This window comes from Pinus tabuliformis, chromosome 6 (assembly GCF_031772625.1).
Source record: "Pinus tabuliformis cultivar Carrire ecotype Pingquan chromosome 6, CPIR1, whole genome shotgun sequence".
Lineage (NCBI taxonomy): Eukaryota > Viridiplantae > Streptophyta > Pinopsida > Pinales > Pinaceae > Pinus > Pinus tabuliformis.
This window is the reverse complement of record NC_142292.1, coordinates 1875735345-1875750438: the sequence shown is the minus strand read 5'-3', so window position 1 is coordinate 1875750438 and position 15094 is coordinate 1875735345.

Sequence of the window (15094 nt, the reverse complement as noted above, 5' to 3'; positions counted from 1 at the left end):
ACTAGGAAAACCAATTATATCTGCTTATATTAATGAAGAGAAGCATAAATAATATTGCTTAAAGAAAATAACTTATAACTTAATAAAGATTCAAGTTTTGGCATTGATGTGGTGATGAGTTGCTTGGTTGGCATTGATGTCAACCTAGTAGCATGATGTTGGAGGCAGGCTGCATTGGTTGTGATGAGATGATGAGTGTTGCAGTGAGATGTTGGCATTGATGTCAACATGGTAGAGTATGAAGCTTGATGGTATGCATATGATGCTTGAGATGTTTGATGGTATTGGCCTTGGCTTGTGCATGGTTGTTGTGACATATGCTTGTGTTGCAGGTGCTCTGATGGCCTTGTTGGTTTGGTTAGCTAGGTCTCCATGTAGATGATGCTTTGTCTACCATGCTTGTGTTTGAGATAAGGTTGATTGATGGATTCCTTGGAAGGATATGGAAAGCCATGTTTATAGTACTCGGTGTGTTTATGGATGTTTCTCATCTTGTATGATTAGCTGCAGGTTTTGTCTTTGATAGTTTCAGATGATGGAGTAGATATCACGAAGTTTGATGGCTTGAGAGTTAGTTCACCTGATGGTTGGCATCCAAGTAAACCTAGTTTGACTTGTGATGATGATGAAGCTACTCCAATGGATTGATGGAGTGTTTCAGAAATTCCAGTGACTTCTAGGGTACCTACAAAGGCTATAGAAGATATGGAACAAGTTTGAGGTATTTTTTATTGAAGGCACAATGTTTTTCCTTCATCCCCCACCCAGTTGCATGCATAGAGGCTTGTGGAAGAAGCTAGAAGCTCCAGTTCCATGCATAGCAGCCTATAGGAGAGGCCAAGGGTCCCAGACACATCGACAATGTGCTATGGGAGCGACTGGGCTTGTAGATGACTTTTCTTTGGGTTTCTCACGCTCCTTGGAACTTTTATTTGGGTTTTATGATATATCTTGTTTGGGAATTCTCAGTAAAGGTTTAGATTGACTTAATGAACATGTATAAATGTGTTTTGAAGTGTGAATTACTTCAATGGACTAAGTAGTGGAGTAGTGTAAAAATTTGTATAAAATAAGGAGCAAATCAACCGTTATAGTGAGAAAATAGAGAATATCTTTGTGTAGAGAGAAGAGGGTGACCTCCAACAACATGTTATGTTGTAGATGTTGATTTTAGTGATAAGAGCACACAAAGATATCATATTATTAGCTAATGGAGTGAGGAGATTCATTGTGAGGGAAGATATTGTTGTGGTGAGGAAGAATTTGTTCTGCTCAATGTAACAAAGCTTTGCAGGTTCTGCAATAGAACAATTTTAGAGGAAAACGCTAGAGCTTCAAGCATGTTTCTACTATAGGTTTTGAGAGTTTGATGGAGGAGATGATGAGAAGATTATTATTCTTTAATTATCATTTTTTTACTTTTGTATGTAGGGTTGAGTGTTGATTTACATAGTTGTAGTAGTTCATAATTATGTTGATCATTTCATATTATGCAGCTAATGTATTACGTTCATGTGTTGAGTTTGGTGTGTTCATGTGAGAGAGATCTTGAGAAGTTCGATTGATTGTGTGATTGAGAGTGGTATTTGGATGATTTTGAGTGTATGGATGGCATGAGGTTGTGAATGGAAGTTGCAATTATTTTTCGTCATTGTATTCGCAGAATTGATATTGTTTGTTTAAGATGCTTTTGATGAGAGAAAGTTGTTGCTTTGTGCATGGGTCCTAGTTTGAAATATTATGAAATGTGGCCCTAGATTGATCAGCAGATAGAATTAGCTTGGTGAAGAAGGGATAGGTTTCCCTTCCCTATGAGTGTAGGTAGCTAGTAAAAGGAAAAAAAATTATCATAGTCCAATGTTGGTTGGGTGAGGATTCTAGGGAATAGGGGTCTCGAGTGGATAAGAGTTCACTTAGTCGATGTTATATGAGAAACTTCCTTGTTGGGCATAGCCATCTATGATGTAAATTGATTTGCTTGATTAATAAATTTGGAAATGGAGAAGAAGAAACATCAAAGTGTGGTTTTTGCCTCGGAGGGAGGTTTTCCACCATAGATCCTTGTGTCACTTGTACGTGTGATTGTTTGATTGGTTTATGGATTTCATGTGATGATCATTGTATCTGCTTTGATGTTTAGTGCATCATATAATATACTAATGGTGTAATGTGTGATTGTGATTTTGAATCAGTAAAAAGAAAATAATTTTAAAATATACATTATCACTACTGATTCAACCCCCCATCCCCCCCCCCCCCCCCCCCCCCCCCCCCAAAAAAAAAAAAAAAAAGTGAGCACATTTCCAACATCAAGGTGAAATTTTTTATGATCATTAAAATGATAATAAAGGAAAAATTGTACTCATATCTTTTGACCTTAACTTTATCCAGAAAGGAAGGGGATATCTTAATTTATTTTTTAGAACAAGAATATTGAATTTTGATTTGATTACTAATTGCAACTTAGTACCAATTTATGCATGTTGTTAAGTTAATTTTTTGGTACCCAACATAGCTTCACTACAAGAAGGCCTATTTAGTACCCTAACGAAGTTACCTTCATATCATGCATGCATTTACCTACTGCTAGTGAGCCTTCTTAGTACCCTGATGTGTTTACATACATTTCCCATGACTTCTTATATTTAGTTTGTTATTTTCCTTTAGATCAGATATATTGAGATTGCATATTTAGCAATGTCACATTAAAAAGTTGGGTGACAAAGAAAGTGACTGAAAAAGAAATGCATATCATGGAATATAACTAGTTGTTCATGTTCTGATTTTCCATTCTTATTACATTTTAAGTGTGCTAAAGGGAATTTATACTTCTAGAATAGACAGACTACAAAGTATTTTCTAAAGAACAGTTTCTTACATGGGATGCATTAATCATAAAATTTAATCTTGATGATAGATAAAGTATAATTCTGAAAAACAAATTGCAACCTTCTAATTGATAACTCTTTCTTATCAAAGATGTATAAATAGGATATAAACAATGTATCATGTTGAACATCATTATTATCAAATAACAACTAGAAAACTATATTTACAAATGATTATTTAAATATTTATAAAACATTTAGTTTTTATGAAAATTATTTTTTCAAAATCTATCCATTCACTAGAAGGATTTCCCTAACCCCTTCAAGTGTCTGCAAGATAAATGTGGATGGATAGATTTTCTTGGAAATTTGAAATGTACCAAGAAATTTTTTTGGAATTTGGTATGATTACCTTTATTCTCATGTACTTTGTCCAATTCCAAAGTCAAATAACTGACATCAAAATCCTTATTACCTACTGAACTATTATCAAACCATTGTTTGATGAATTTTTTATGAGTATTATAGGTTTGTTTGTCCTTTTCTCTTATTTCTTCTAGCTTAAAAATAAGCGCTAAACATCGTTCTAGTATTGAGCATGGTTGTTATTGTATGGACTGAGCCAGGTCTAATCAAGGTATGTTAATATTTAGGCGTAAGATGGCTTCCTTTGTGTATACTAGGAGGTATGGGGAGGTACCTGTTATAGGCCATTTTGTCACATATGATTAGTGAGCCCTCTAATGGGATCAATAAACATCCTATTCCCCATTTTCATTAGCAGGTTGTTCCCCTTTGCGTCTGCATTGGTTCTAGAAATCTAGGAAAAGGATAAGGATTCTGGAAGCTTCCTCTTCTAGGAGTTTCCAAAATTTGTTTCAACTACTTACCTTAGATAAAAAATTTAGACCCTATCCTTCCCTACTTTGGAGTTTTTACCACTTATACTTTGATCTTATCCCTTCATCAAAGGTGGATCCCTTACCCTAGATTGGTAATTGGATAAGAACTCCCAACTTACCCTACTTCTCTATATATTCATATCCTTCTATGAGGTTGGGGGTTGGCTTATTGAGAGTGATTCTTCCCTTATGTTGTTGTAGTGAGTGGTCATAGTCTCATGCATTTAAGGTGATTGAAGGTGCATATTGTGACAAGGAGAGGACAATTCAACAACTTGGAGGAGCTCTTCTACAAGATCAACTCCTACTTATGGTTGTAACCTCCTTCCATTTATATTAATGCAAAGAATTCATTGTTTTCCTATATGTGATTTTGTTATTTCACTTATTTTGATACCATGTTGATCTTTTGAATGGAGTACCTAGATGATACTGCATAGATATCGTAGTTTCTTGGTTTGTGTTATCTGGATTTGAAAGTTCTAATTTTTGCATTCAAAGCTCGAATTGGAGCTTCCCAGCTAAAGAATGAGTGAAGTGTGTGAAGGATTCTAGGTAGGCCTCACTCTGTCATCTATTTACTTTAAGGAAAAGAATTGTGTTCCTTGTCTCTCTGTTGTTCTAGGTTAGCCACCAACCTAGGGGATATACTTTTGTCTACAATCATAAATCCCGTATAACAAATTGGTGACTCCACTGGGGAACAAAGTGTTGAAAAGTGTGCAACAAGAAATGTAAAAATAGAAATTGCTAAAAATAGAAATTTGGCCAATGAGCATTTTGCCACCTTGGGTGAGAAGTGAAACTGCTAAAAACATAATCTTCTAAAAATAGCATTTCTAGGTCCCTTCCTATTTTTAGCAGTCCCTGGTCTAACTATAGGAAGTAAAAACGAATTTGGTCTTAACAATAGTTTAAAATATTAATTAATTAATCTGCATGAGTTAATTAGTTATGGAAAATTAAACTAGAGGTCTTTGTGAGATCATGTAATTATTTTCTCTCTTGATTTAGGAATTTATCCCTTGATTAAAGGAGATAAGGTTTAGTTCTATATTGAGAGGATTAGTTGACTTAGTTAACTGAGTCAAGTTCAGTTATAATTGATTTAAACAGTTTGTTTAAATTAGGTAAGTTCAGTTAGTTAATGCATGCTAGCATATAACTGTTGTACGTTGGATAAATGAAGATTCTCTCATGAATAACTCATGCATGTCAGTTCAAACAGAGACCCAGATGAGATCAGAGAAGGGACAGTGTAATATCAGTTGGATAAATATTTTTCCTATAAAGGAAGCTCATCCATGATGAGGATTTATCTCCTTCAGGATTGCACAGTTGGATCAAAGGTTAGTGAGTGTGTGAAAAGGCCAATTCACACAAGTGGCTACACTAGACCCCAATCAAAATTGCGCAAAGAAATGGGAGGCTTGGAGGGTAGATTAGGAGGTTTGAGAGAGGCCTTTAACTATTTATGAGCAGCAGAGGTATTGCAGAGAGAGCATACTAACTTTTGAGCTGATTATTTTTGTAATATTGCCTATATTTCCACTTGTATGATAATACAGAGTTGGGGTTTTAGGCTGAGGCTTTCCCTGGGTTATATCTTTTGTGTTATGTGTGATTGATTCCTTCTTATCAGTTATATGTGTTCAATTGATCTTGCTCAATTTGATTAAGCTTCCGCAAAGTGTTGTAGAAGTAGATCTTGTATTTTTCTTTAGTATATTACATTATCAGGTGATCTACAGTGGAAATTTCTACATGGTATCAGAGCTAGTTGATTTGTAGAAAAATTCTACATGGTATCAGAGCAAAGGTGATCAAAGGAGAGAATAGTATACTGAGAGGAGATTTCAAAATTTTGAGTTTTGGGCCGAGAGATTTCAAAGCAGATCTAAAAAATTTTGTGCAAATTTTTCAGAAAAAATAGAAGATCTAGATTCCTTGCGGAAAAATACCTAAAATGAAAAAACAAATTGGCTGAATTGGAGTTCGGATGAGGGAGATACCACTGATTTAAAATTAGCTCTTTTTCTAGAAAATTTCGTGACAACGGGAAAGTGGAAATAGATTGGTGTGCTAGCCAAGAACCTGTATGCACTTGAGGTACAAGATGCATGCAAAGCCTTGAGAAGCAAGGCAAAGGTTAGATACTTGGTGGTTGAGAGGGAGAGTAAATTACCTCTCAACATGCAGAGCCAGAAGAAGTCTCAAACAATTGTGGAGGAGCCATGATTGGTGCAGCAGCCTCAGGAGGTTGTGGAGCAACCACAACAGGGGAAGCTGAGAGGAGATCGAGTAGAGACATCTAATCATGTAGAGACCTCCAGTAGGGGGAACTTCGAGCCAGGTGGGCAGAGGGATCGCATGCAACCATACCTCCAAGTAGGAGGTGGGGTGATGTGGATTGATTGTCCCAAGGAGGAGGGTTAGGATCCTTGAGGTACCCAACCTCTTGGATGGGACCTTGCTATAGGAGCCTCGATGTGGAGTAGCAGGAACTGACTAATTGAGTAGAGATAGATGTGGATGGAGCGGCAGAGAGAGCTACAGTGTAGGGAATCCCAGGACAGTGCATAGCATGCAGGCTACAACAATGTGAGAGGCACAAGTGTGTTGCACAGTGCTAGGTGGCAGAGAGAGGTGTGCAATGGTGCGAGATGCATGGAGATGTTGTAGTAGCACAGATGTCAGAGAGGGAGCACTTGTCAGTAGTAGGTAGAGCTTCAGCATTAGAGTATGTTTCTAGCCCAACAAAGTGGTCAGTTGGGAGTGATTTTTTGTTCAGAGCAAGTCGACCTGGTGGATGTGTTGCATGTAGAATATTCTAGAGTTACAAGATCGGGTTTGAGAGGAAGTGTTGAAAAGTGCGCAACAAGAAATGTAAAAATAGAAATTGCTAAAAATAGCAGTTTGGCCAATGAGCATTTTGGCCACCTTGGGTGAGAATTGAAACTGCTAGAAATAGAATCTTCTAAAAATAGCATTTCTGGGTCCCTTCCTATTTTTAGCAGTCCCTGGTCTAACTATAGGAAGTAAAAACGAATTTGGTTTTAATAGCAGTTTAAAATATTAATTAATTAATCTGCATGAGTTAATTAGTTATGGAAAATTAAACTAGAATTCTTTGTGAGATCATGTAATTATTTTCTCTCTTGATTTAGGAATTTATCCCTTGATTAAAGGAGATGAGGTTTAGTTCTATATTGAGAGGATCAATTGACTTAGTTAACTGAGTCAAGTCCAGTTATAATTGATTTAAATAGTTTGTTTAAATTAAGTAAGTTCAGTTAGTTAATGCATGCTAGAATATAATTGTTGTACTTCAGATAACTAAAGATTCTCTCATGAATAACTCATGCATGTCAGTTCAGATAGAGACCCAGTTGAGATCAGAGAAGGGACAATGTACTATCAGTTGGATGAATATTTTTCCTATAAAGGAAGCTCATCCATGATGAGGATTTATCTCCTTCAGGATTGCGCAGTTGGATCAGAGGTTAGTGAGTGTGTGAAGAGGCCAATTCACACAAGTGGTTGCACTGGACCCCAATCAAAATTGCAAAAATAAATAGGAAGATTGGAGGGCAGATCAGGAGGTTTGAGATAGGTCTTTCACTGTCTATGAGCAGCAGAGGTATTGCAGAGAGAGCAAGATAGATTTTTAGCTAATTCTTTTTGTAATACTGGCTATATTTCCACTTGTATGATAATACAGAGTTGGGGTTTTAGGCTGAGCCTTTCCCTGGGTTATATCTTCTGTGTTATGTGTGATTGATTCCTTCTTATTAGTTATATGTGTTCAATTGATCTTGATCAATTCGATTAAGCTTTCGCAAAGTGTTGTAGAAGTATATCTTTTATTTTGCTTTAGTATATTGCATTATCAGGTGATCTACAGTGGGAATTTATACACAAAGTACCTTGGTGGTTTCGTTGTCCCTTGTAACACCCTCCTCCCACATCTAACCAAGCAACAAGCTAGATGGGTTAAACATGCAATGAGAGGCTAATATTATATGATTTAACCTCCTAGGTGACCTTAATGAAATGGAATTGATGGAAGCACAACACACAGACTTCCCTCAGGTGCTTCACAACACCCAGGAACTAACCCACCACTCTAGGTGTCCAACCCCTAAGTTAACCTATAATTTTGATGAATTAAACCCAAATCCGCTCCCATGAAAAGGCATGAATGTGATTGTAACCCTATAATCTCTCTCATAGGCCTTCCTGCCAGTGACCAGAGACCCAAATTGTCAATGCTATGCCAGCGACTCTGGGATTTGAGCGACGTTTTCAGGCCCATAGCCCATGTCACTGCCCAGAATTGAACCATCTCTTCAAATCAGTAATGTAGCATGGAAATGATAGTACTCAAGAAAATACTTTTTCAAGGTCTTGACTAGACCCTTACTAGCCATGACAATCATTTTGTCAAACACTTACTAAATATGCAACCTACAAGTGTCAATAACGTATTTGAGCATATGGGTCTCATACTTATTTGATATTCACTATGAATCATTTTCACATTATCACATTAGCTGCCATTTCATCCATTATGTCATAGATACATTGATCATTCAATAACAAGTAAGGACATGATGACAACCACTCACAGTTGTTGCCATAAAAAATGTAAATAACCAACATAATAGGGATAGATATAGCAATGAAATCACATCCATATAAACCATATATAATCCATCATAATTCTCATAGAAATACAAGGAGAAATAGCCTTTCATTAATGATGCAAAATCAAAATTCGAGATGGGACTTCCACGTTCCATCCAGTCATAGAATGGTTGAGCAAAATATCTCTTCATCCATTCACCCTCGCACCATATTCCAAGCATGAATGTGGGATCTCATAAAACACATCAATCAAAAACCATCCAGGGTTTCTAGAGGCAATCCACCTCAACCCATAAAACAGTGATTCCACCTCACAGTTTGACATCACCAAAACAATCATCTGATTTGTCTCTATCCTAGTCTTCCAGGGCTCCAGATCGTTTGTTCCAACCTGGCTCCAAGAACTAGTAACTCAACCCACTGTTGCCACTGGGCCCTAGAGTGTTTGTCCAACCAAGTCTTCTAGGACTAGTAACTCAACCCACATCTTTACCGAGCTTCCAAGGCATTTTCCCAACCATCGCTTAGGACTAGTAACTGAACCCACCAAGGGCTTCTAGAGAGTTTTTCCAACCAAATCTTCTAGGACAAGTAACTCAACCCAAGCCATTACAACGCTTCTAGAGTGTTTGTCCAACCAAGGCTTCTAGGAACTAATAGCTCAACACAAGCTAAGGAAACATGAGAACCAACCAAAACAAAACAAGGAAATAATCCCACAATATCCATGCCTATCCAAGAAATGGCAAAGCTGTTCAATCCACTATCAATCCAGGAAACCCTCCATGCCAATGATAAATCATGACCAAGAATCCACATGCATGTGCCATGCATGCCAAAACTAGTGAGGAAACATACATGCAACTCAATAACTACAAGAAAAACTTGCTATAGTTGTTGATATTTATGTCCTCTTGCGCTTTCCTGCTCTTCCTTTCCATTCTTGATCCAATAATCCAAGTGTGCCACACCCTCCAAGAGTTCTCCAAGAAAACTCTAAGTATCCAAGAATATGAGAGAGAGAGAATAGTGAGAGCGAGAGCTCCAACACTGAACTGACTAAGTCTTACCCACTGATCCTCAGAAGTATTTTTATTAATGACGCCTCTATTTTCTTCATTTTCCATTATTTTCCTTCATTTTCATCCTCACATGCAACTTGAGACCTTTCACCTTCTTTTTCTCCTAATTTCCATTATTTCCATAAATAAAATGGCAATTAATTCCTCTTTGCCTCTCCAAAGCCTTTTCTATTTCCTTAGCCATAATAAACAGAATCAAGACCCACTAGGATGTTTCTCCCACCATTAGGCTTGGAATACATGTCCCATCACTGTGGTATTATATATATTTTTACATGGAATTTTCACCAGGGATGTTACAGAACCCTCCCCCTTGGGGAAACATAGTCCTTAATGTTTAATGACACCTATAACCAACAAGGCTACTGAAAATAAAACATACTACCCATGGAACTTGATAACATAGCTCATTGTAGTATTTACAATGGTCGTGTGCTAAAACATGACAAACATACCATTTACCAGAGCTTATAAGATAACTCATTACAACATTTACAATAAAAACCACATATACAAACATACACATTTGCTTTAACCAACAAATAACCATACTGTCTCTAGAGCTTTATAAATCCATCTCGATAATATATTTACAATAATATATTCATATAAAAATTTTCTTAACCAACAAATAAAGGATACGATGCCTTCATCTACAATAAGGGAATCCAGAGGCTCACACCTCCACCCTCAAGTAATATTAGGATTCGCCTCATTCCCAGGAAGTCCAAAATTCACTAAAAAGTCAAATCTATATCTAATATTCAACACCATAATCTTGCACCACTTGTCCTCTCAGTGAACAGTTATCGACTCATTATTCCAGGGCGCACTCCCAATGTGCATTTGATTCCATCTGACACTACTAATTATCAAAACAAATCCATCCATGACCTTCCCTTCACTGCTATACAGTAACTCGGGCAATCCGGTCATCCCCTTCCATGTAGTCACTCACCTTCCAAGTTTCGTTGGCACCCCCATCTCAGGTAGTCCATCACTTGGCAAGGCTTCCTCGCATAGGAAGATAGAAAAACCAAGGTATATCCCTGCCTCAAAACCATCGTACCAGTCATAACATGCTCATGGAAAACAATGGACATGATTGGGTACCAGTGTCCCACAATGGCCTTGCTCTTGAAGTACTTTACCAACATAGAGCTTCCTGTTTCAATTCATTTGCTGCTGCTGCTAATTCTTGCAGTCGATTTCAATTGCCAGATCAAGAATTTCATGCATTCCTTTACCAAGCATATAACTTCCATTAGATTTAATATTAATTGAAATAAATTCACATCATACCTCGTTGGTAGCTCATCAATAAGGTACATTTCCAATCATGTTCGCTTTCTGTCACAACAAATTAAACTAACATATTTGACCAAATCAACATGTATAAAAATATCTCAGCAGGTTAGCTCTAAACATAACCATCATAGATCAAAATCATAATTCACATGTAACCATCATAAACTAGAATCATAATTCACATGTAATCATCATATACCAGAATAATAAATCACATGCATAATAAAACTGAAATAATATACCGATATTTATGCTTTAATCAATCCTTACTTATGCCTTTGTTCTTATTTCATACACACACTAGATTGGTTTCCACATCCGACAAACACCTAGTGCCTTCTCCTCAACCAGGTGAACATATACATAGTGTACATCACACACATACAACCACACACGACGTATACATCATGTAATACATGCACCTACACCTGACATACAACACACACACCTAATCCAGTGTATAACACAACACAATACATGTGCCTACATTCAGTGTACAACACAATACATACACCTACACCCGATCTACAACATAACATAAATACGTGTCTAGAGTGCAATACAATGAATGCATATGTCGCGATACTGCGACTACACAACCCACATACATTGTACTGCATTCCCTCAACACAACATGTACGACATGCACAGAATCCCACACATACACCAATACCACATGTACCAAGCACCACTTGCATAAGGTGCGCACAACATCACATTAAAACGAGTGCCACCTGCACAACGTGTACACAACGCCATATGTACACTGCACCACTGCATAATCTGTACACAATACCACATGTACACTGTACCACATGCATGACATGTACGTGAAACCACATGTCCACAACTTCACATGCATGACATGTACATAACACCACTTGCACACAACACCACTTGTATGACATATACACAACACCACATGCACGTAACACCACTTGTACATCATGCACACAACAACATATGTACATAGTGCCACATGTATGAAATGCACACAACACCACTTGTACATAACATTGTATATCCAACATGTACATAACATCATCTGTACATGAGATTGCATATCTAACATGTGAACAACACCATATGCACACAACATTGCATATCCATTATGCACATAATAAAATATGTACGCATCACCGCATATCCATCATGCACACAACACCATCTATACCTAGCACTGAATATGTAACATTCATACAACATTATCTGTACTAACACCCTGTACATAATATTGTGTAAACAACATGTACACGCACAACATATGCACAATATTGCATGTACACAATCATCACATATGCAACATGTACAACATGTATGACATATTCACAACATCAATACCACACATCTGAAATGACACTACCTCTACCAAGCAACTTTGCTTCCAACATCTTATCCATGCTTGTCATAGCATGTCGTAGAATACACTACTTTCATTTCGCTAATGTATCCCTTGGTATAACTTGTCCATAACATAGAAACAATATAATCACATAATATAAACTCATAACCACATGATACTAACCTCATAAAGCTTTCATGACTACTATTCCCAATCGTTTCCTTGTAAGACCAAGAACCTCTTCATGTCATTTTCTTGTGTAAGCAATCATTCCTCCACAAAAGCGATTCCCAATGACCCTATCGAACAGTGACACAGATACATATATACACACACATATACAAGAATTAGCATAAACAATCATGATCCTTTTTGGCAACTATATGAATACATACACATACAGACATATAAACATCAACATAAAATAATAGTGATCTAGTTAGTCAACAACATACATATATACATATATACATGTATACACATATAGACATCAACATAATCATGATCTTAACATAATTACATAAGGTCAAGGTTTAGAGAACTTCCTTATTCATGCACAACATTGAGAACTACTTTTCCCAACTTAGTCAAGCCATCTGACATCTCAGGTCCATTTACTTTACCTTTTCTAGTTACCTTTCTCATGTCCATACTGCCACTATCTATTTACCACAATGGACCCAACCAGTTTAACTGATTGTCATAGTCTTACCTTCCGCTACAATTATCATTTGAGTTCTTACATTACCTATTCGGTGCCACACAACTCTCCCCGAGTTCCATCAAATTTCCTCCTTCCCCAACTAATTCCCAAGACACTCAAAACAATAAAGAAAGACCAAGAAGAAAACAAGAAGAAAACCATGGAAAACCAACAACAATACAACACCACAGAAAAAGTGGCATATCTATGAACCATACTCAATCAAAATCGCCATTCAAGTGAAACAACCACAAAATATGTTAGGTCCCTATACTAATAGTGTAACCCCTTATTGTTATTAGTACAACCCATTTATTATATTTTTGTTCCCATGTAGTCTCCATATTGTTATTATTGTACCCCATAGAAGCCCACTATTGTTATTATTGTGCCCTTACATTATTATTGTTATGTCGGCTCTGACTATATTATGATGCCTTAGACTCTTATATATAAAAAGGAGGTCTTGTCATTTGTATCATCCAAGAATTGTTCATTGGTGTAATGTAAAGGAGGTTGCCCCCTCAAAGAGGTTAGTTTCTAAGGAGTTGATCTATCTTTTCTATCTTTTTCTGAGCTAGTTTCATAACATTTGGTATCAGAGCTTGGGTTCTAGGGTTTCGCTGCTCCAAATAGGTCATCGTGGCATGTTCGCTATAAATTCTTTTCTGCGACATTTCAGAACCGAAAAAAAAACCCATTTGAGCTGAAATCGTTCTGAACCTTGGGTCCGAATTTCAAATCTTCTATCGCTATAGTTTCAGATATAATATTTTAGGAAGTTAGGGTTTTGGCAAGCTATAGAATTCCATCTTAAACGGGGCATCGTGGAATTTGCGCTATAATTGTTTTTCTACAAAGTTTCAAACTTTCAAATTAAAACCCATTTGAGCTGAGAACTTGGTGAAGCTCGGGCCCAAATTTTAGATCTTGTGTGGTGATATTTTAGAGATATAGTCCAAGACATTTAGGGTTTCTACAAGCTCCCGAACTACATTCTAAACATGTAACCTTGGGAAAATCATCATAACTCTCTCTCTGAGCATTTGAGTCAAATTTTGTAAAACGTGACAAAAATAAAATTGATTGTAGTTTGTTTGGTATCATTTTCAGAACCTAAGCACGAAACAATGACACAGGGCATGTCATACAAGTTCACTCTACTAAACTAATCTATAATTAGGTCACCATAGCAGATTGGGAATAACTCTTTCTTCAGGAATCAAATTGCGATCAGACTTGCTAGGTTTGAAAGAGGACTTAGATTTCTATCACAGGCCAAAATTTCAGAACTTAAAGATATGAAATTACAAAGTTACATTTGTTTCAATATCGAGCTCCTAAAATCAAGAAAAGGCAATATGTGGAAGTTTGATGGAAAGGATCCAGTAAATTGGATACTACAGATGGAGCAATATTTTGATTTACATGAGGTGCAACTGTTACAAAAGGTACATATTGCATCTTTATATTTAGAACCGAATCAATTTTTATGGTATAAAGGGCTTTGTTCTCATAAATCACTTGTCACTTGGTCAATTTTCATGGAAGAAATGCTAGTACATTATGAGGATACAAAGAGTAACACCTTCTTTAGCCAATTGATAAATCTCAAACAAAAGGGTTCAATGGCAGAGCACATTGAGGACTTCCAAAAATTGAATATAAGGGTAAATGATATTCCAGAGAATAAAAGGATTGATGTCTTCACAGGGACTTTGAAGGATAACATTCAACATGAGGTTTGTCTTTGGGAACTTGATTCATTGGAGAAGGAATTCAGGTTCGCAAGAAAAACTGAAAGTGAAATTATGGAAACAAGGAATCCCACCACTCATGACTATAATTATGGAAGTGTTTTTTCTCCTAGCCTTCCACAACCTACAAGGTTTACACTACAAAAATTGGAAGAAAAAAGAGAAAAAGGGCTTTGTTACAATTGTGATAGAAAATACACTAAAGGTCATAAGTGTGTTGATAATAAATTATTTTACATAGATTATGAAGAGGAGGAAGAAAAGGATCAAGAAACATCAAAAGAAGAGGATATACACCAGGAACCAACCCCAGAGAAAGAAGAAATGAATCCGACCATATCTTTTAAACCATTGGCAAGAATTACCACTCCTCAAACTCTTATGATAGAAGGACATATCAAGAAGAAAAAGGTTCAAGAAGTGAAAGATCACATCAAGAAAGAAGAAATGAATCTGACCATATCTTGTAATGCATTGGATGGAATTACCACTCCTCAAACTATCAAGATAGAAGGACATATCAAG